Source organism: Petaurus breviceps, unplaced genomic scaffold, assembly GCF_028583685.1.
Source record: "Petaurus breviceps papuanus isolate PSGF00001 unplaced genomic scaffold, PetGlider_PUasm1.0 582, whole genome shotgun sequence".
Classification (NCBI taxonomy): Eukaryota; Metazoa; Chordata; class Mammalia; order Diprotodontia; family Petauridae; genus Petaurus; species Petaurus breviceps.
The window spans coordinates 5,592,209-5,615,593 of NW_027186390.1; the positions used below are offsets into that span (position 1 = coordinate 5,592,209).

At 38.2% G+C, this 23,385-nt stretch overlaps 1 protein-coding gene across 6 annotated transcripts in view; it reads right to left on the reverse strand.

The window, feature by feature from the left end:
- RREB1 (ras responsive element binding protein 1) overlaps window positions 1–23,385 on the reverse strand; it is a 149,271-nt gene that overhangs the window by 123,554 nt on the left and 2,332 nt on the right. The window contains exon 1 of one of the 6 annotated variants that reach the window (XM_069103533.1): window positions 22,982–23,149. The exons of 4 other annotated variants lie outside the window; for them this stretch is intronic. The gene's annotated coding sequence lies outside the window, so the exon portion shown is untranslated. Of the gene's footprint in view, window positions 1–21,086; window positions 21,298–22,981; window positions 23,150–23,385 lie in introns of those variants that run through there. One more of the 6 variants, XM_069103532.1, reaches the window with a different exon arrangement.

Here is a 23,385-nt window from a genome sequence, read left to right on the forward strand (position 1 = left end):
AAAGGGCTCCCCCAAAGGAGGGCTCTGATGGTGTGCTGCTTTTGAAGATTTTGGAAAGCTTTGTACACTATCACATCATGCACCGGACCCACAATTAATAGAAAAATATTAATTTTCTCTTTATATCAATATTTCCTTGTCTTTCTGGAATATCCCCTCTACTCCAGTCCCAATGCTTTCAGTATCCAGTTTAATAATAGAGTTGAAGATCACTGGTATTTACCCACCCTATATTATCATATTAAAAATTATGAAGTACAAATATTTCCTGTTTTTGCAAAGTCTATTCAAGTGCGAAATAAAACAATCTGTTTAAAAAATCATAAAGGATTGGGTCCAGACCTGTTTTTCATTCATAAGGGATTCCCAGGTAAGGACATTCCCTCTCTCAATGCTGGTTAGAAACCTAATAGTCTTTAAAAGTTGCCTAGAGAGCTGAAAAGTTAAGCAAATGACTTGCCCAGAGTCACAGAGCCAGTCCGGGGCTGGAATCCAGATCTCCTGGCTTACTGGACAGCTCTGTCCACTATGAATCTATTTTTAAAATATACCTCCAAAACCAATCTCTAAATAATAAGACTCAAAGTATCATATATAATCTGCTTCTTCTGTTCTTCTTGCTATAAAGAAAGGCTATTTGTCAAGTTCCAACAAATAGAAAATATTTTTAAAACATATACATACACACACACTCCCTTCAAAAGATCATTTTACACAATACCAGAACTAGAAGGACCTTAGAGGTCATTCAGCATGCCAGTCAAATGGTGACCTACACAACTATCCATTCACCATCTCTAATGTGCACAGCATTGAACAATGTGCAAGGTCCTGCGCAAGATTTAGATGATGCTACAGTCCCTGTCTTTACAAAGTCTATGGTCTACACTGGCAAATAAAACACAGATGACTAAAATGAATGCTATTATTAAATATTCTCAATGTTACAATGGTACTCAGATGACTCCCAAATTTGTACCTTCAGAAGTCTTCACATTTCTTCTCAGCTCTATATCCTTAACTCCTAAGGGCCCACAGATCATCTCTACCCAGAGACCTCAAACTTAACATACCCCAAACCTGAATTATGTATATTTCTTCCCCCCTTCTCCTCCTTGTGACCAGTGCACTCCATCTTCAAATCAATTAGTGGCTGTCCCCTATAGCTGGAACCATCTCCTCAACTTTAGCTCCTGGCTTTCTCCAAGTATCAGCTAAAGTCCCAGCCCTCTATAAGTCTCGCCCAGCCCTCCTGGATCTTAGTTCCAGTACCCCCAAATTATCCTGTATTTACTTAATTTGTACATAAAGCTTGCATGTTGTCTCTCCCACAAGGCAGGCACTTAATAAACTCACTAACTTCCATGTTCCACATCCAAAACTAACAAGAGTTACCAAATCCTGTTCAGCTTGGCAGCATTCCCCTAGTACTAACTATCATCAAGATCATGGGATCACATAGGTACAAAAAATATTTTTAGCAGCTCTTTTTGTGGTGGCAAAGAACTGGAAACTGAGGAGATGCTCATCAAAAGTTATGGAATATAAATGTGATGAAACACTATAGTGCTGTAAGAAATGTTCAAGGGAATGGTTTCAGAAAAACTTGGAAAGATTTGTCTTCGTAACACTCCCCTCTAAAATCCCTATGATCCAACCAAACCGGATCCTCTTCACTCTGCTACCCTAATTCTTAGGAGGCAGCTAGGCGGATAGAGTACTGGGCCTGGAATCAAAAAGACCTGAGTTCACACTTGACTTCAAGCAACATACTCACTGTCTGACCCTGTTTGCTTCAGTTTCTTCAACTATAAAACTGGGATGAAATGAGAAAGTATCTAAAACATACAGTAGCAAAAGGGCTGACACATAATAGGTGCTATATAAATGATAACTATTATTAGGGTGGTTTTCTGTCTCTATTCCTTATTCCTACAATATCCTCTCCCCTCTCCAGTTTGGGTTTATGATTTAAAGTCTAATTCACCTACTACCAACATGGTAGAGTCCTTCCTTGATCTCATCCTAGCCCTTCTTCCAAATATCACAGGTGACTGCCCCTCCTCTGAACCCCACTTTGTTTTGCTATGCAATATTGTAGATTTCAAATTATGTCTGTGTCTTAACCTCCCTAACCCACCTCCAGCTTGCAAGGCCTTTCAGACCACCTCCAATGCTAGTACAATTCTCTGTACACAGTGAGCATTTAAGGCTAATTAATTCATTATAAATACAATATGTGAGTTTATTTCATACCCTATCTGGATCAATACCAACTACTAATTTGGGGTGCAAGTTCATTCAAGTTAGGCATAATTCAAAGTTCCCCTCTTTTTAACTACCCTGCCTTAAAAAAAATTTTTGTAATTTAGAATATTGTAAGAAGTTTTCTCCTATTTCATTTCAAACTAGTTTTATATACAGTAACTTCAACCATAGGTGTATTTTATTGATTACAGTGCTTTATACAACTATCACTACATCCTTAATAAGCATAAGATGAGAGCCCCATTTTACAGAGAGGAATATAAAATGTTCACTGTCACACAGCCTCCAATCAATGTCAGACTTAGTATCATGTTACCACTGAATTTTAGAGCTAAAAGGGGGTGCCAGTTTTATATTTGTGTCACCAGCTCCTAACACAAAGCCTAACCCATAGCAGTGATTTAATGGATAACCTGAGAATTAACTGATCATGCAGTATGACTGTCTTATCTTATAGATGAGGAAACTGTAGGTAGAGTGGTGAAGTGAATTGCTCCTGGTCACAACTAATGGCTATGGAAGAATTTAAAAATAGGTTTTGACTCCCAACGCCCGGTTCCTTCCATTTCCTTACCCAAATTCAACACTCCTAAAAGATTAAGGCAAATTAATCAAAAAGAAAAGAAGGTTTATCATGCTGTAGACTGTTACATAGAGTAAAACTCATTTTAAAATCCTAGTTGATTCAACAGGTGAATGGGGGAGGGGGTTGGTGAAGAAACAGTATTCATTTGCTCAAATTGCTGTTCCTGTATCTGACATTTGTTATATGTTTGCTTTCTTTTCTGCACACATAAACACACTAGCTTAAGTTATGAAGCCAGATGTGGATACAGGAGTCAAAATAAAGAAACTAGAGTCCAAAATAATGATGTTATATGAAAAATAGGAGTTCTCTCCCTGCGACAGTGTTTATCTATAAGCATTTTCTTATTTTGAGTCAACAACTTTCAAACATAGTATTTTTTTGCTCCTGAAGAAATTCTGTTTAGTGTATTATACCTAACATTTACTAGCGTTCTACATAAAGGAAAACATATCTCTAGCTAGGTGACACAGTGGATAGAGTACCAGGACTAGAGTTAGGAAGATTCATCTTCCTGAGTTCAAATCTCACCTCAGACACTAGCTGCTTAACCCCGGGCAAGTAACTTAATCCTATTTGCCACTGGAGAAGGAAATGGCAAACCACTCTAGTATCTTTGCAAAGAAAACCCTAAATGGGGTCCTGAACAGTCAGCACAACTGAACAACAGGATTTTACATTTGTTGCCATTAAGTTTCATGTATGGCGTTCTGGGAGGCTAAGTGGAAAATGTAGGTAATAATAAAAAAAAAATTCAATAAAAATTATTTTTTAAAAATAAAGATAAAAATTATTTAATTTAGCCCAAGGTTCTAATCTATCATTCTCTTTTTTAATCCTACATTAATGTTAGTTCCTCTCAATTCTGTTATCTGCATATTTGAAAATCACACCTTCTATGTCCCCTATCCAAGTCATTAATAAGAATGTTAAATACATATTTTTTTAAACTTTTCAACCTCATCTCTCCAAGATAAAGATGTTAGAGAAAGAATTTGTCAAATGAACTCCTCCTTCCATCAGAATGAAGTCAATTCTCAATTAGCTGATTGTGGACAAATCATAGTATATTTTTAATCCCAATCTAAAGCACCCCATGCTTTTTCCTGTCCATGCTCAGGGAACAAATGTAAATTTACTTTAACCTATGCAAAACAAAATTTAGGTAAATCAGTTGCCAAAAAAAAAAGTATAAAACATATTTAAAGTATAATTAAATTCTACAGTACTAAATATAGGAAATGTACATTTGATTCATTCAAAACTTTACCAGAACCAGAGAACTGTTCATTTGCCCAAGGTCAGTAATGATTTATGCTCATTTTCACTACCTGGGGTTAACACACAGAAGAGGAATGGGTGAATTAAACTTAAGATTTATCATTTGCTTGTAGCTTTGGCACAGCACATCACCAAATGAAGAAATAAGCAAAAGTTAATTACTCTGGAGCAAACAAAAAGCATTTTAAAAAATGAAGAATTTTAATGAATAACATATTAAAAGACAGATTTTTTTTCCTTTCTAAAAAAAAAAAATAAAAGGGAAGGTTTGAGAATTTTGTTCTATTTAGTTAACATACTTTGAGTCCCCACTATATGGAAGGCACCTAGATGCCTTGTTACAGAGAAAATAAAGATGAGCAAAGCAGTCCCTGCCCTAAAGAAGCTTACAATTTAGAAAAGAGAAGATGAGGGGAGAGACACATTACATGCAATCTACACTGCCAGAAGTGCAAACAGGAGTTTGAAGCAAGAAGACATCATATCCCCCAAAAAAGTTTAGGATTTGGAATCACTCTTCCAGATCATCCAGACTTGTTTTACAGAAAACTAAAGCTCAGAGAAATTCAGTGAAATGCCCAAGGTCACAAAGCTGTATTGTAAACAAGGAAGAACTCAGTCAAGGCTTCATAAAGCAGTTAACATCTAAGAGAGGACAAGAAGGATGTGATAACTGAATGAGGGGGACAGCAATGATAATGGGTGAAGATTATGGGCAGAGGGAGGACGCCCATTTCCAGATGGAGTGAGCAGAATCAGTAGGTAGGAAAGCACTAGGCATGTCTAAGAAGTATTAAGTAGGTCAAGCTGGCTGGGGCATAAAACACATGTTGAAGAATAACTGGTAATAAAGTTAGAAAGGCAGGTTATGACCAGACTACAGAGAGCCTGGGATGTCTGGAGGAAGGGTTTAAAGATTCAATAAGCAATAGCAAAATCATTCAAGAAAGGTTTTCCATACAAGAAAGTAACATGATTCAAGCTTTACTTTAGGAAGATTAATTTGGCTACACTTAGCATCAGGAATGCAAAGGAATGGATTAATGTGACTAATATTCCAGAGAGAGAACCAAAGAAGAGGGGGAGAGGAAAAGAAAGAGACACAGATGAATAAAGGGTTCAAGCACAGATAACTGGGTGACTGGTAAAGAGTTAGAAAGGAGTTATGAGAATCGGTTTTTCTTTGGTGGGAGGAGGAGGAAGGAAGAGCTGGGTTTTGGACAAGATGAGTTCGAGGCTGCCACAGAACAACCTGGTGAAGACATCAAACAGATGGCTGGACAAACATTGCAAGAGCTTAGGAAGAAAGGTCAGAGCTGCATAGAATTTTGAAGACCTCTGCAAACATAGTAGAAACCCTGTGAATATACGAGATCAGTTGGGGGACCTGGAGCAAAAACAATTCTTTGGGGGTGTGTGTGTGTGTGTGTGTTTTAGAGCAGTCAAGAAGAGAATCCATAAAAGGACAAAGAATGGCCAAGGAGGTAGGACTCTATTGTCACAGAAGTCAAGAGAATAGTTAAAAGGCAGCCGAGTGTATCAGAACAATTACTGGATTTGGAGTCACTTTACCTTTCTGTAAATGGAAGGCACTGGACTGGACGACCTCTTAGTTCTCTTCCAGCTCTAAATCCTATGAAGGAGGGGATGGACAACTGTTTCAAATGCCAAAAAAAAAAAATGCAGAACTTAAAAGAGGATGAAGAATGGAAAATAAGCTGATTTAATAATTTAGGAGGTCACTAATGACCAGCTGAAAAGTTTCAGTAGAAGAGTGGGATTGAAAGATAAACTGTTAAGGAATAAATTGGTATAGAAAAAGTAGAGACAGGGAATATAGATAATTAGAAGCTCTGTGGTCCTAATAGAGGAAGAAAAAGCAGGTAGAGAAAAAGAAACTGGAAAGAGGAGAGAGGGAGTCATTGTAACTGAAATCAAGAATCAAGGTTCGGGGGTAAATCTTGATCAGGAGCAGTGACAGTTCTTTCTCAAAAACAAAAGCAAAGAAGAGAAGGGCAAAAATACAAAAGATAAATTTGAGACAGGTGGGAAGATAAGGAGCGCATGTTGTCGGCCCTCCTCAGGAATCTGTTGAGGAAAACCAAGGAGGGGAAGGTAGCTAAGGGCCAAAAGGAAAGGATTAGAATACTCACTGTGCCACAGGAAATCAGAAAGAGCTCAATGAAAGTATTACTAACTACAACTGAAATTAGATAGCAAGAATTTAGAGTAGACCTAATCAGCACATTTTCAAGGACTCTACCTAACAAGGAAGTTCCAGAGACAAACAGCAAACAGCAGGAAGAGTTACCTGGAATTGGATTTGCAAGGCAGAGTTAAGTCAAGGGGAGAAGGGGCAGATTCTAAAATGTTAAGTGAAGATAATGTTGAAATGGCTGGTCTTATGGGATCTGGGCTGAGTAGAAGGGCAAATGAAATTACAGGAGCAGAATCCAAATGCAAAGAACAAATGTAGTTTTTGTGGCAAGCAACAGAGAGGCTCCTCTACGATTCTACCTCAAAATTAGAACCACAGGGAAGAGGAAGGAGGAAAGAAAATGAGAGAGAGGAAGGAAACAAATGGGCCAAAAATGGGGCTGGGCAGATCCTAATTACTAAGCCAAGGTTCCCGGCATGTCATAAAAACAAGGACAGGTTGAGAATTGGGCTATAAGGCCATAAAACAAAGAATTAATTATTTATAAGCTAATATCTAGTCATCCAAGGATCCTTGTTTCTGATGACCATTCTTTAAAGCATTTTGCCATTCAACAAAAGGTGAGATAAAGAAAAAAAGAGAATCAAATTTAAAATTTTTTTACAAAGCTTGGTGGCAGTGGCTAAAATGAGTTTTGGAGATTTCCAATGAATTTCAAATCTACAGACTATTGAATGCTGTGTCAAGTTACCTGTGGGAGAAGTGAGTCATCTCAACATTTGGACCTGGCAGGCTACAATGGTCAGAGGTAGCAGCCTCAAGCCTCCAAGGTCTAGGTAAGAGCAAGTGAGAGAAGTGTTTAATTGAACAACTGCTCTTATCCTGTCTTCAGAAAACCTACCTAGAGCCACACTTCCTAGGATTAAAATATCTTCAGAGAAAAGGGAGAAAATTAGTTTAAAAAATCAATTAAACATGGCCCTATGCTTTCAAGTACACATACTCCTATGCAAAACACTACGATCTACTAAAAAAGTTAAACTGCCTGAATTTACGCACATATCGCGCCTCATCTGAAGCTCATGGTGAGCCAACTAGAACAGGTATTAGACAGATGAAGACTTGCTCGGACACAAAGCCAGGCTAAGACTTTCCTGTTGCCCACTCGATCCAATTTTCTTTCTACTTTGCTATTCTATTGCTAAAACTGACCACACCAACAAGTGCTGAAAAGAGATGGCCCATCAGTTGAGGAATGGTTGAACAAATATAGCGTATGTGTATAACGGAATACGTTTGTGCTATATAAAAAAATGAGGGAATGATTTCAGAGAGAAAGCTGGGAAGACTTGCCAGAACTGAAGCATAAAAAAGGGAGCAGAATCAGAAGGAAAATAATAAGAGCCCTGAGAAGACAAATTGCAAAGGCTTAAGGACTCTGATCAAGCTCAATTCCATGAGCAAGCCCTCCAGAGGACCAGATGAGGGACTCAGGTTAGACTGAGACACGGCCATTGTGGGGACCAGGGGATTTGTTTTGCCTATGTGTTACAAGGGGCTTTTTTCATCTTTTTTTCCCCAATAGGGAGAGGAGTGGGGAGAAAAAAGATTTTTGTTAATTAAAAAAATAAATGTCTAAACTAAATATATGGTCTTGAAGAGAGAGGGCACATACTGAATAGCGCATACTGGTTATTTATTACTCATTTCAAAATAATCCTTGGGAACAATCCTATTAGAAAAAGGAACTGATTGGGAAATGGACTGGGTACACAGGTGCCACCCCTACTCCAAGTGAGGAGACATAACACAGTGGCAGGAAAGTGGTCCACTGACAACCTCCTTCCTATAGTTTCTAGGAAGACAGGATGTCCTCTCTTCCCTGCTGCTATTTACAAGGAACCTTCCACAAGCTATACAAGAAAACACTTTTTTAAAAGGTCAATTCCTCATTTTGATAGTTAGGACAAGTAAAGAATTAGAAGACAGGCCTAAGAACAAGAAGAGAGATTTTCAGTTCCAATTAACTCTGTTGTATGACCTTGGGCAAACCACTTAACTTCTTCTATAAAAGTCACTCATCTTTGAAATGGGAAATGAGGAGGGAAAAAAAGATTAAATGACCTCTAACATTCACTATTCCTAAAAGTTGTATTTCATTCAACAAATATTGATTAAGCACTTGCTATATGCAGAGTATTATGCAAACGTAGGTTACCAATTAAATTCTCTATTTCCTTGCTACTAATTTCCAAAGCATTCCTACTACTGCTACAATAGATAACAAGTCAACAAACCCAAATATTCTGGTTTAATTTTTAAGCATAAAATAAAATTAATGTTTCAAACACCTTAACAACATTGGACACATAGCAAAACCATTTCCCTTCTCCAAATTCTTCTAACTCCAATAGCTTTCAGTTCCTCAGATGTCAAGGGGCCATAATTTCCTTTGTAATGAAACTCTGGAAACCTTAGTAATTTTTTCAAGAAATAGCCTAAAACCTAAAACTCACACATAGAAACCAAAGATAATTCACCTGATATTAATCAAAAGGAATTAAAGGGTGAATAATCCATTCCTTCCTTTGGATTAATGTGCCTCCCATTCTATGTCAGAAGGACCAATGGGACAGGACTTTATGCTGGATAATTTCATCATCTCCCTGGTCTTTCTAATGAAAATGTGCTGCCCACACTTTATGGGCGCTTGCACATTCCATCACCAAGAAAAATTAAAGCAAAAATAAATAAATAAAATGAAGGCCCTCTATAATCTGGCCCACTCCTAACTCTTATCATCCATTACTAACGCAGAACTCCTGTTCGGGTCCCTGACTACACTATGCTTATTCCTAAATCTTCACTCTAGTTGCTCCTACGTTCCTCCACACCAAATCTTACCCATATTGATTTTTCAGCTGATAAACATTTATTAAGTGCTTGTGTGGTGTCAGGCACTGGGGATACAAAAAGAGGCAAGGCAGTTACCGTTCTTAAGAAGTTCGAAATCTGATGGGGGGGAGGGGGGCATAATAACCAAACATGTAAACAAAGAGGAAATAGTAAAAAGAGGGAAGACATTAGAATTAAGGTTTGGGAAAAGCTTCCTGTAAAATGGGATTTTTTACTTGAGATTTGAAGGAAGCCAGGCAGATAAATAGGGTAGAGATGAAGAGTTGGAGAGCATTCCAGGTATGGGATTCAGCCAGAAAAAATGCCCAAAGTTGAGAGATGGAATGTGAGATGGAGTGTCTTGTTTATGGAAGAGCTAGGAAGCCAGTATTACTGGACTGAAGAATACATGGTGGGGAGGAAGGTGTAAGAAGAACAGAAATGGTAAGAAGGGGTTAGGCTAAAGTACTTTGAAAAACAGAGAATTTTGCATTGGATCTTGGAAGCCACTGGAGTTTACTGAGTGGGGGGGGGGTGACACGATGGGACCTGCACTTTAGGAAAATCACCTTGGTGGCTGAATGGAGAATGGACTGGAGGAGGAAGAGCCTTGAAGCAGGAAAGCCCTACAGCAGGCTATTGCAATAATCTGGGCTAGAGGCAAAGAGGACCTGAACCAGATGGTGGCAGTGTCAGAGAGAAAGGGGCAAATGACAGATGTTGCAAAGGCCTTGGCCACAAACTGAACTGGTGGGCAGACAGTGAGGGGATTCTAGGATGAAGTTTGTGAGCCTATGAGACCGGGAGGATGGGGGTGCCACCTTCAACAATAATTCATGGAGGGAGGAAAATTTAGGGGGAAAGAGAATGATTTCAAGTTTTCTTCCTTTTCTCTCTTCCATTTATTTTGACACCAGATCACATTCACTGCTAGCTATTCTTTTCATGTGTGCATGGTGACTCCCCAACTAAAGTTCCTGCAGGACAGAAGTGTCATATTTCTTCAACATTTTGCTCAGCAAGGGATACCATAACTACTTGTTGAATGAATCCATTTGTGAATTGCTCCCATGGTAAAAAATGATAAAACTATCTTTAAGTGACAAAAAGGGACTTAGTTCTCACCCTCCAAGAGCTTCTTGGCAAAAGGGTATGACAATTATTTTAATGATTTACCAAATGTCATTGGCCCAAACCATTTCAGAAATCTATTTTCAATTATGCAAAGTGACTAAAATGTTCACACCCTCTGATCCAGAGATTTCAGTGCTAGGCATATTAACCACTCTCTTCCTCACCCCCAAAGAAGTCAATGACAAAAAAAAGGAAAGTTTCCATATTTTTGTGTCTGCAAAAAACTGGAAACAAAGTAGATGCTAATTGGAGAATAGCTAAAAAACTGTGGTACAAAAATACAGTGGAAAATTCCTATGCTGTAAGAAATAATGAGTATGATGAATACAGAAGCAAGGAAGACTCCTATGAACTGCTGCAAAATAAAATAAGCAGAACCAGGAAAACAACATGCAATCACTACACAACAATATAAATAGAAAAGAAACAATAAAACAGCCACAACTAAGTGCTCCAGAAATTATAAGACCAAATTTGGCCCCCAAAGAAAAGCTATGAGAAGAGGCACCTCTCTGTCCTTCTATGGGAACTATGGATGCAAAACCCTGCATATAAGATTTTTTCAATGTGAAAAATCTTTCTCACTCCTTAAAATCTCTTTTTTAAGTTCTCAGGAAAAGATTGAAAAACTTTGACAAATACAGCTGATTTTCTAAAAACAAGAAATATCAATAAAAAAAATTCTTAAACCATACTATGCCATGTACAGGGATTGCTACAAATAACCTCAAATTGCAGATAACTTGTTATGTTTGCATTTCTTCTGTATCTGGGATTTGGCAATGGAACTAGGCTTAGGCTCATGGACCTCAACCATCAGTGTTAGATATTAACACTTTATTTTCTGGTCTCCTCAAACTGCCTAATTGCATCCTACTGTCCATATCAGGTATTGGTATAAAAATTTAGCTAAAAAGGGGGTGGGGGGTCACAGATTTGTCTTAAAAAAAGGAGAAACAAACAAACTCATGGGCATATGATTTTTCATTCTGGGTAAGAGTTAAAGGAAATTTATGTAACGTTTTCTTCCAATTTATGTACAGAACACATAGAAATCAAATTTTTATCTATTAAACAAAAAAGAAGGGGAGGGGCAAATGCATCTGTAATCTTGAAGCCCAGACTCTAGGCATTCCACTAACCACAATGGACCTCCTGAAGAGCAAGGTGTTATCACTTCCAGGATCTTATTTACTGTAAAGGTAACAGTAATAGAAATGAGATCTATGCCCCCTTTGGAATTACTTTCCAACCATTAGTAATCTGACCAATCCCTAGTGCAGCACATACCACCCCCACTTTTTGTTTTAAAAAAATGTACACAATTTGCCTGTTTTTCAGAACAGAGTTAACTGAGGAACAGACCTGTCAAACATCTTCACTCAAATCTACATGGAGATCTTGGGGGGATGTGGGAGGGGGAGTGACCCATTCCTGTTCTCAGTGCTTATTACAGCAACAAGATCAAACATGTCAGTACACTTAATCTCCAGCATCCATTTTCTAAGAGTAAAGCAGTTTCAACAGCATGTGTCACAACACCACACTTTTTAGCAATTTGGGAAGGATTTTTGGGGAAAAGGACAACTTACCTTAAGCAAGCAACCTTTGACCTTTCTTTCATCTGCACTATCACTGTATTCTTTGGAAACCTGGCTCAACGGCTTTATAATAATGATTCTCACCATGCTATTAGTTTACACGTCATAACTTCTATTCCAAATTTTTCTGTATTTTTAAGCTTCAACAATATACATTCCAAGGATGTCTTAGGTACTTTGTACAGAAGTTAGCCAAGTCACTGGACCTGAAAAGCGTTTTAGAGATCATCTATTTCAACTCTGCCATAGTCAAAGTGACTTGCCCTAGGTCACAGAGCTGGTAAAAGGCAGGCTGGAGTTACTGCCTGCATAACAAGTAACTGAACGTCCTTGGGCCTCAGATTCCTTAATTGTAAAACGAGGGGGCTGGACCACATGTTCTCTGAGGGTCCTTCCCATTCTGTCTATGGGCCTAGGACTCCAAATTCAGTACTTATTCCAGCAGCAAGTAAAGGATATCATCACACCAAAAAACAAAAAATTAAAAGCAAAACACAACACAAAACAAATTAACAAACAACCCAGAGCAGTCAATACCTTGAAATTTGATACTGAGGAGTACCTCATAGGCTTAAGAGAGCTGCACAGGGCAATGGAATGTTAAGTGACTTCTCCAAAATCACACAGCCAGTATGAGTCAATGGCAGATGCTGAACCCTGGTCAGAGATCAGAGCTCTAGGCCACACGGGTTTATATCCACTTTAATATGTTAAAAAAAGCAATAAAAATCAGTGGCAAAATATACTTTGAGAAATTTTTTAAATTAACCAATCAAGTTTTTTAGCATCACTATCCCCCACTAATAAGCTAAGGATGTGTCTGACGTACAGAGCACTGTTTTGTGAGGAATAATTACAAAGTAACAAAACAGGGTCCATGTAATGGGTCATAATTCATACAACACGGCTTTTCTGGCACTTCATCTCATAGGGCCCCAAACAAGACCCTCCCCCAAATTAAAAAAAAATCCAGAATGGCAGGGTCAGGTAAGAACTGTCATATTTGTTTGCTGCAATGTTAAGTAAGAACATTCTAGGAGAACTTCAACACTAGTGTAGCACTTCAATATTTAAATGGGGGTGGGGGAGTTAAATAATTACCTAAAAATCTGTTCAAAGAATTCTCTTTTCATAGAGCCATTTTATTGAACTACATAGTGGGGTGGGAGTGGGGAAGCAAAGAACAGGGTTGAAATGAATGATTGGTTTTGCCCAAGTTTCTTGATTTGACTCATCAAATATATACTCAAAATAGAATACAATTTGATACTGTGAAGTTCTAGCTTATACTTTCTTGTGTAATTCATGTCCCAAGTTTTCTATCCATATAAAAATGTTTTTTATATGGAAATGGAACTAATTGCTTTCTCCCCAACTTGGACAAAACCCAACACTATCTAGGGTCCAAATGAAAGATGAGATTTACCTGAGTCAGGTGATCCCTATAACACAGGTCACTCATCTGGGCATGCTTCAAGCTCATCTGAGATGAAGGTGAGTCATCAAAGTTTAAGAAGCAATATTACCCCAACCAGATCAGGAAGTATCACTAAAACTTCTTCCTGAGACCACCTAATGGTTTCCTTACATTTAATAGGAAGTAATTTACTCAACGTCACTAGGGATGAAACTATCTCACTTCTGTCTTTGTATCACCAATTGATTGCAAACATGTAGAGAATTCAGAAAATGTCATGCTTTCTAAATGAAAGCCAAATACATTTAAAACATAATTCACCTGAGTAAAGGCTAAGGATAACATAGATCACAGAATCATAGCCTTAGACTGGAAGGGGCTTTACGGGTCTTTCAGGTTCATCCCCTTTATTTTATAAAAACTGAGGCACAGATAAGTTAAGTGACCTACCCAGGGTCACACAGCTAGTGTCTAAAACAGAATTCAAACTCAGGTCTAGGTCTTACAGACCCCAAATCCCACACTCTCTATCCACATCCTAACGTTACCTTCACCAGACAATTTCTAAAGGAGTACCTTCGTATCAGTGCTGTATCTTTGAATATACCATTACACTACTTTACTGGGATCTGCACAGCAATCATCTTCCCAGAAGCTAAGCTACCCATCATACAAAACAATCTTTATTAAAGCCCCTCCTGCACTCTAAGCACTGTGCTAAGTGCTAGGGTTATAAAGGGGGAAAAAAAAAATCTAAAATCTCTATCCTCAAGAAAAGCTTAATTTTATGAGAGGGAAGTGGATTCACCACTGGGTGTAGTGAAAATTGCACTTTGCTTGGTCAGAGGGCTTGGGCTCCTTTTCCAACTCTGATTGCATGCTGTGTGACTGGGATTATTTACTTATCTGTAAATTGGGGATAATAATACTTACAACCACCTATTCCATAGGGTTGTTTTGAGGAAAGTACTTTGTAAACCATAAAGCACTATGCAAATATGAGAATTATGTCTGACACTCAAAGGCAGATATCCGTTGGTTTAGCCTGTTACAAATAAACAAACTCTACAATATTCAAAAGAATCTGTGATCTTGTCAGTGTAGGGATCACAACTTAGAATTCTGCCTGGCCATCCCGTGGGCCTCTTGTCAGTGTTCTCCCTCATAAGAAGTGGAGATCCTTCCTTCCTCCGGACCTCACAAGGATACCAAGGGAGCACATGAGCTGACTATTGGTTATGCCTTTGCCTCACTCAGTGATAGAAATGGGGGAAAAAAAATTTTTTTCTTTAAATAAAGTAAAGCAAATCTGTAGAAAGAATGTAAGAAAGTTAGAGGTTAAGAATCTAATGTAATGGAAAGAAGACTGGAATTTGGGGGTCCGTTGACCTGGCCAACTTTTATTCTGCCACCCAAAAACTTTTTATGACCAGGTTTAACCTCTCTTAGCCTCAGTTTTCTCACTTGTCAAATGAGGAGGATGGACTACAGGAAATCTATTGTCCTTTCCAGCTGATGTGCTAAGGCTATGATTTATCTGAAATGGCAGAATTCTTGATACCAAGGGTCAAGGTTAGGGCAATTTTTAATTGGGGTAATTACAGAGTAAATAGATAAATTTTGAGGATAATTTGGCCAAAAAACTTGCTTATTGATTATGTAGAAAATTACCTTAACCTTCTGCTTCATAAATGCTTTGAAACACTTGCAAGCCACCATAGGCTAAGCTTGCTGAATGCTGATTAAGCCTCTAACATGCTAAAACTGGTTTTATGCTTCACCTAAAAATTATTCAAAATAAGAATCTTATATGGTTATTTGTGCAACTTATTTTCTGTCTACAAGTAATGAATACTTCATTTCCTCTCCCATAAATGAATTATATTATGCTATAATCAACCTTAGGTTTATGATCAAAAATGATCATAAGAATAATTTTCAAAACCTTAAGTTAAAGTTAATCAAAATGATAAAACACATAAAATATGTAAAACCCTAGCAAGGACTGCATACACTATACCACACTGGGCAATCAGTGAGTGATAATGAGAACCAAGAATTGGGGGAAAATTTGCCCACATCCAAGAGCAAGTTATGGTTATAGAACCTACAACTTAATGTCAATGTTTGGGTTGTTCAATAATTTTTCATAATTAAGGAGAAGGATAATTTTCTATTACAAAGGAGAATGGAATTAGAAAATCCCTAAAAAAGATTCTTGAATATCAAATGATTCTCAAAATCATCTTTTTAATGACTTGAATATAAACTGAATCAGAAGCACATGTTTAAAGCTTCCCTTGTGTTTAGTTTACAATATTAGAAGAAAAAAAGACTGTCAAATTAGTTTTAATCAAATCAAAAACCAGGAAATCTGTCTGAGGCAGGCAGTTATGTATTGTTAAAGACACTGCTGATGTAGTAAGGAGCAGCACATAAAAATTAGTCTTTATATCCTAGTACAGTGCCTGACACATAGTCAATAATTAGTAAGTCGATTTTGACTGACAAGATATTGCTTTGAAAAACAATATTATGAGCTGAGAAAAGTTGCTTTACCATTCAGTGTTTCAGTTTTCTTATCTGTAAAGAATAATACTTCCACTACCTCTATTAAAGGGTTGTCGTGCCATTTACAAATGAGTTATTACAACTCTTAAACATGGCTGAGTATATTTACTCTGAAATCTAATCATATCCATAAACCACGGGCATTATTTATGCAGCCAAATTCCCACCCACCCCCAACCCCCAGGCCAGAAGAAAGACTTGTTTAGACATCCCTTTTCCACATCAGTACAAAATTGATGTAGTTTTCCTTAAGCAGTTAAGTTTTCTGTACCAGAAAATTACTTTTCAATGTAATTGTAGCTAGTTGCATACTGCTGAGATGAGCCTATAGTTAATAGCTGAATAATGAATAAAATCAGTTAATGTTAGCAATATATCCTCAGACTTATCTTTACAGTTCCTTACAATTCACAGTATATGAAAATTTATTTCATACTATATGCCAAACATAACTATTATAATACATTTAACTACCCACTATCACTTTAAACCACATTTCCTTCTCTAATCAATCCAAACTTAAGAAACTGACATAAAAACCTGAACAAAAAAAGTTTAATTTGGAACAACTGCCTGTATTCAAGAGATTTGGCATAAAATCCTTTTAAGAAATTCCACCTGGACTCTTAAGAGAACTCAATTTATAAAAATTATCTACATCCACTTAGATTATATAATGAGTAAAATAAAGCATATGCCAGTAGTTTTGCTGAATATTTTTTAAAAATCCAGACAATGAACTGAGCAGAAAGAAGTCAAATTGTGTGCAGGTCAAGACTCCTATTAACTCCTACCATTAATGAAATAAAACTGTAAGCATAGCAAATGGGCATACACACTGGAAGCTATGAAATGCACTGCCTTTGATCTGCCTGCCCATCTCTCCCAATTTATGTAAACTTCAAACAGACAGCAATGAAACATGGCTCTAATTAGGAAAGACCATAGTGTGACAACTCGCAAGGTAATTAGACACAGTGTAAAATTTTCCTTTTTAATTAAAAAAAAAAAACATCTAGTAAAATACTTATTTTAACCTTTCTATAATTTCCTATAAATGAAATCACAGGTCCAGTCCCTAATCCTACAATTTAAAACTCCTTTATCAACATCTAGACAGATATATAGCCTCCTAATGTTTAAATCCAATCAGACAAGGACTTCTGAGCCACATTTACATCTTTCACACACAACCTGTAGCTCCATCGAGCCCTCCACTAATTCCTGTCTTGGAACGTTATGTTATTCTAGATTTTACAGATCAAGCAGCAGTCATCATGAGGTTCTCAGATTGGTTAATGGGACAGCTTTAAACTTGTCTATCACTGGTTTGAATAAACATGAAAAAGTTGCTTCTTCTAGTTTGACTTGCTAAAACGAACGTTTTTATTTTTTTAAAAATAACTCTTAAGTAAGAGCCAAGGCAGCAGTTCGGTCTAGAAAAATCACATTTCTACACAACAGGCCTGTGGCAAGTGGCATGCCACCAATTACAGGTGGGGATGGACTGCTACTTTCCACCAGGTACCCTTCTCCATGGAGTGGTAGGATGGATTTGAAGACAGAAAATCTAGGGTTCAAATGACACCTCTTGACACATTTAACTGTGAGAAAATGGGTGAGCTTGAGCTTCTTCATCTATAAAATGTAGGTAATAACCTTCAGTAATAATAGCTATGTTCATATAGCATCTACAATGTCCCAGACACTTTACATATGGTATCACATTTGATCCTCGCAACAACCCTGAAGTGTTATTATTATACCCATTTTATAGATGAGGAAAGTGAGGCAAACAGAGGTTAAGTGAGTTGCCTGGTGTCATTCAGCTAATGGCTGAAGCTCCATTTGAACTCAAGTCTTCTAAGACTCCAGGCCCAGTGTTCTATCCACTGCGCCACCTAGCTGCACACTTCTCTTAGTCTTAGTCAGGCTCAATTAATATAAAACATGTTACTTATTCACACCCCACCCCACATCTACTTCCTTCTCATCTTCCTCCTCTTTTCCCCCTTTATCCCTTGGCCTCCCAGTGACTCCTGGGAACGATGGTGTCACTCAAGGGCTTAAAAGAATTGTTCATCCTTGCTATTCTCTAAAACTTTCAGGTGTCTAAATATATTACATGCAAAACAATTAAGTGAGATGCTACATACAGTATCAAAATCTGTCTGTAAATTAAAACAAAAAAACCTCACCTGTGGCCTACCTTTTGGAATGTTAGGTCAGACACTGACTCCCCATTTTCTCAAAATAAAATACCTAAGTGAGTCTCTCATTAGCAACTGCCTGCCAAAATTATGTTTGTGCTCCAGCATTCAATTAATGAAGAATATTGGAGTTCCCCCAATTTGGACCAGAAAACACTAGGGGCAGCTTTTGCTTAAGGAAATAGACAAATGGATAGCTGAAAAGCCTCCTGAAGGGGACCAAACACACACACACACACACACACATACACACACCCCATCTAGATACACATATCAAGGAATGGTACTACTTTAAAACTTTCAAATATACTATGCTCTTGTGTTTTATACTGATCAGTAAAAAAAAAAAAAGGGGGGGGGATGGGGAAGACTGAAATTAAAAAAGAAATGGCCTACATCTAATTACAACTATAGAATGACTTTCAAAAGAAACTTAAGTCACTAGAAAAGTTTTGATCCCTAGGTTTCATGTACTCTGATATCAAAGCTGATTTTCTCAAAAGACTGTGTACAGTCTACAGCACTAGGAGTCAAGGTTAAAACTGGGCCAGGGCTCAGAACCCTGTTTTTGACTGACCTTGGACACACCTGTAAAATGCTGGTGATACTGAGAATATATTAGAATATGTGTTCAAAGGGCTCATCAAAACGAAAGGGGCCTATGATAGGATTAGTTTACTGAATCTTCCCAGTACATACTAGTGAGTGATGAAATTAAAAAGGAATCCTTTTAAAGAACTACACCATTTAACAGTTTTTCTATTCCACTGTAAAAAGTCATGGAATACTAAACAAACTAAGATGAAAACATAAATACACAGCAGTGAATAAGGGCTTTATCTGGTTACCCCTCCTGTGACTTTTTTCTTGGGGTGCTCAAAAGTCTGACAATGCCTGTGGGGAAGAGGAGGTGTTTCAATCTACTTTCTCCACCCCTAATAGTACCACCCACCCATGAGAGTAGTCTGCTAGTGAATCCTTCCAGAAATATTCAAGCTACCCAAATCTCTAGGCCTTCAAATTCTCTTAGCATTACGGGTTTGAATCACACAGAACAAACAGTCTCCACCCAATTCCTACTTCTTTTGTCTGAAGCACCTATTCACTGGGAACCACCTTGATTGATTACCCAGCATAGAAAAGTAGCATCAAAAACAGGATTCACCAAAATGAAGGTTGCCAAGGGGAACAGACTTATTTTCTCTCTCCATCTCATTCTCCAGGACCAACACAAGAACTCATAAAGACAGTGGGGAAGTAAGTGTAAACTCCCAAGAGTGAGGGACTAGAAGAAAAATATTTACATGCCAAAGGTAACCTAAAATGAAACAGACGAACTCTGTCATCTTAACCTACGTCTACCAGATTGCAAATATAAAAGAAAAACATTCCCACCAGAAATTCTCAGACTAAGAGCTCCTTGAGGGCAGGGTAGGTACTACTCTCAAGCTGGTCTTTGTAATCTCTAGCCTGGGTATCATAACTAGATTCACTCCCCCTTCAGCAGTTATGAAAATAAGAACCAGAGAATTTTCTTCTCACGGTGGTGGGGGAAGAGGGGGACGGGAAGGGAAGCTGATAGAACTTCTGAAAGCTAAATCATGTCTCTCTGTTCTTCAGAAATTGTTCCCTTTGATTTGTGGGAGATTTTTCCACAAGGAGAAATTTCTATAGGTGTAAAAACAAATCTAGTCTCTTCTGCATTAAGTCCTAATACTCTAAGATCCATATAATTCAACTCTTACCTACATCTAGAAAGAAAAACTATTAATGAATTTCACCTGATATGCAAAGAGCTTGTCCTATTAAGAAAAGTTTGTATTTTAAGCAACTTCACCATGCAATGATGTAGGCTTTATCTTTCAACCAAGAAATGATGCTGGCTATCAACTCTGGCTTCTATTAGATTCCACATTTCCACCAAGGGCATTTTAAGTGGAATTTAACCTTTGGCAGTAATCCTTGATAAATTCCTCCCCTCCCCACCCCCACCCCCATCTAAGTTCTTATTTGAAAAGTATATTTAGGTTATTATAACTACTCTTAAAAAAATTAGCTGTGAAAAGTTCTCTCTGAACCTTTGTTCTGAATAAAGTGAGAGATTGGAAAGGGGGAAAAAGGGGGAAGGAGAAGACAGGGAAAGCCATTCTCTAGACCTAATCTAAGGGAATGAATGATTATCAGTCACAGTTAAAGGGGAGATTATCAGCAGAGACAGTGTCCATATTGATACTATATTGCATTTTTACTTTTGAATGCAATCCTTATCTTTTGTTTAATAAAACATCACTTCATGGCTTCCGTGAAAGTCCTAAATAAAATAATCTAGCACTATATGAAATAGGATGCTATTACACACATGAACCCAACTTTGGTAATATCTCTCTCTATTCAAGAAGTCTGTCTGAAGAGGCTGCCATCTGACACCTCTCCCGTGGTCAGAGAGCAATAAACATCAATTAGGTACTTAGAAAAGGGAAAAGGCTATTTTCATGTAATGACTGCAAAAAATGAATAGCCTTTCCCCCCTTATTTCAAAAATTAAACCGAGTGCAGAAATTAAATGTAATAAATATTATTAAAAGAGGGAATGCTCTGACAAAAATGCTGGGTTAATTTTAGCATCCTTCTGTTTAGCTGCTTAGCAACACTTATCCTATGACCTTCTAAGCACCACCTACTTTTAAAAAGGATAATGAATAGAACCATCAAAGGGTTCACCTCAGAGAGTCTCCAGTAACCATGTTTTAAACCACTCTGTAAGATAATGAAAATAATAGCCCACATTTACACACATTTCTCTTTCTTTTAGGGCTTTACAAAAATTCTCAGGCCTTAAATTTATATTACCAACAGGGTCATCCAGAGTCCTTAAAAAAAGCAAGATGAAAAAACTTTGTTAACTAGGATTTCACATTAAATGAAAATCTTACGAAAAGAACTTCTAAAATGGTGATTCACATACCATCACAGCAAATGGGGTTTTGTCTTAGACCTTTCTAACTGGACGGGATACAGACATCTAAATATTAGGTCTGAGTGTGATCTTAAAATCCAAAATAAAGACCAGTGGAAGAAAAGGCCACGTGCTTGATGGTGCAAACTTTTAGGAATGGATGGACCACCTGGACATCACTCCACAAACTTGTCTGTTAAACAACTTCCATTCTAAAGCTCTGATGAGAAAAAAGTTACATAAAAAAATAATCTAAAACAATGTGGTAAGACATTTATTTTTTCATAACACAATAAACAACAGAAGCATATCCCATTAACTTACCTCTTAAAAAGAAAAAATGAAAAAAAAAATTTCCTTTTCATAGACAACTAAACTTTAAGAGACTGCTTATCTTTTCAATGATTGGAGAAGATGTGGCTGATTTAAGTTTCCTAAACAACCTAAGATGATGTGTGGAACTGAAGAAAATAAGAGGCTATGTCATACTTATAATAAAAGAAAAACAGAAAGCATTATCTTCTTTTAAATGGACTAAGTGATGACATTCCAATTTATCAATATGCCTTTAAAAAAAACTCCAAAAAACGGGATCTAAAGTGTACCAGGTAGGACAACTACACCTACTTGTGAGCCACAACAAACCTTCACTAGGACGGTTGTCAATATATCTATTTGGTTAAAGAACTGATGTAGATCCATTGTTATCAACTAAAAATTAGTTTATGTTAAAAGACTGCATTTTAGGACTTTGTGAACAGTTATAAAAAGTTGAAAAACTAAAGACTCTAAAATTATTATGGCTCACTTAAGCATGAATTACTTTAAGCATCCTTTAAAGTCATTCAACCAAAACCTCTGTGGGAGTCTCCAAGGAATAGCAGGAACTAAGTATTTTTAAATCATAGCTTTTAGCCAAGACCTGTAACTTCAGAACTTTATCAAATTATGTCTTTGACTTTTCCTTTTAGTAATCACATCTAGAGGATGCCTTTGAAGGTCTCTAAAAAGAAAAATATTTGATGAAAGCAGTTCCCTCCTCCATCTCTTTTCCATCTGATTATACTGTTTGCAACAATTTCAGGATAAATTCCTTACACAGTAACTGCATATATCTATAGGGCAAACCTGAAAAATACTGTTATACATCTAAGTATTTGCTGAAATCATTTCAAGAGTCTCTTCCTTGCTATTTCCAGCATCACCCATCCAAGAAACAAACTTTATACCCATTACTTTCTGAGGGTTGAAAACTTGAACTCTAAGGCAAAGATGAAGGATCACTTTTCCACGGATGAGAAAAGTTTTTAGCCTGCTTTTTAAAAGACAGTACTCTTCCCCTTCATCCTTTCCCCTCCCTCCCCTTCCCCAAACTCTCTAAAAGTGCATGAGTTGTGTGCTGCTGCTGCTGCTGCTGCTGCCTCTGAAGCCGTGTAGAATTTCGTAATGGAATGTGAACTGCTCGTCCGGATCTGGGCTCACGTTCTATCTCCTAACCAGTAAGAGCAAGGGAGGACAAATCTGCTGAGCAAGGAGAAATTCTCTCCTCCTCTTTTTATAACCCATCAAGGATGCATTGCAGAACCCAACCCTGGTCTACGCCAACAGCAACCAAAGGATTCACAGGATCCCGGTCCACCACTTAGGTCCACTTAGAGCAGACAAAGTGGAATCTTCCTTGCCTCTACACAAACACACACACACACAACTTCCCCGAGGGCACAAAAAAAAAAAAGTTTTCCGGCCACCAACTGGACATCACCGAGTCCACAACCTCCGTGGCTCTGCCTGACAACAAAATGGGCTAGTCCCGAGAGTCCGGCTTTGCATCCCTGGAAGACCGGAGCGGTGCCGCATTCCCACCCCACCCCCAGCTCTCCCTGGCCAAAAAAAGTAACACACACCCGAAGAGAAGTTGGCCGCGCCGAGGGCACAGTCTTGGGCCGCTGGTACTCACCACCGCCGAGCCGGGCAGGGCAGGGCAGGGCGAGCGTTCCCGGGCCGACGGACAGAGGAACTACATCCTCCTCGCGACCCCATCCAGAGGGGGAAAAAAAAGTGCTGATCCACAGGGAGGGAGGGAGAGAGGGAGGGGTGGGGTGGGGGCGGGGGGGTGGCCTGGGGACGGGAAGGACCTCCCCTGCTTCTTAGCAACCATTAAGGTCGCAGTTTCCTAAGAGACCAAGGGGTGGGGGTGGGGTGGGGGAGAGGTGGGGGGGGAGGAGAGGGCGAGGCGGCCGGGGGGGCGGGGGAGGCAGACGAGGAAGACGCCAGGAAAACTTTCGTGGTTGTGGCGGGGTGGATGCGG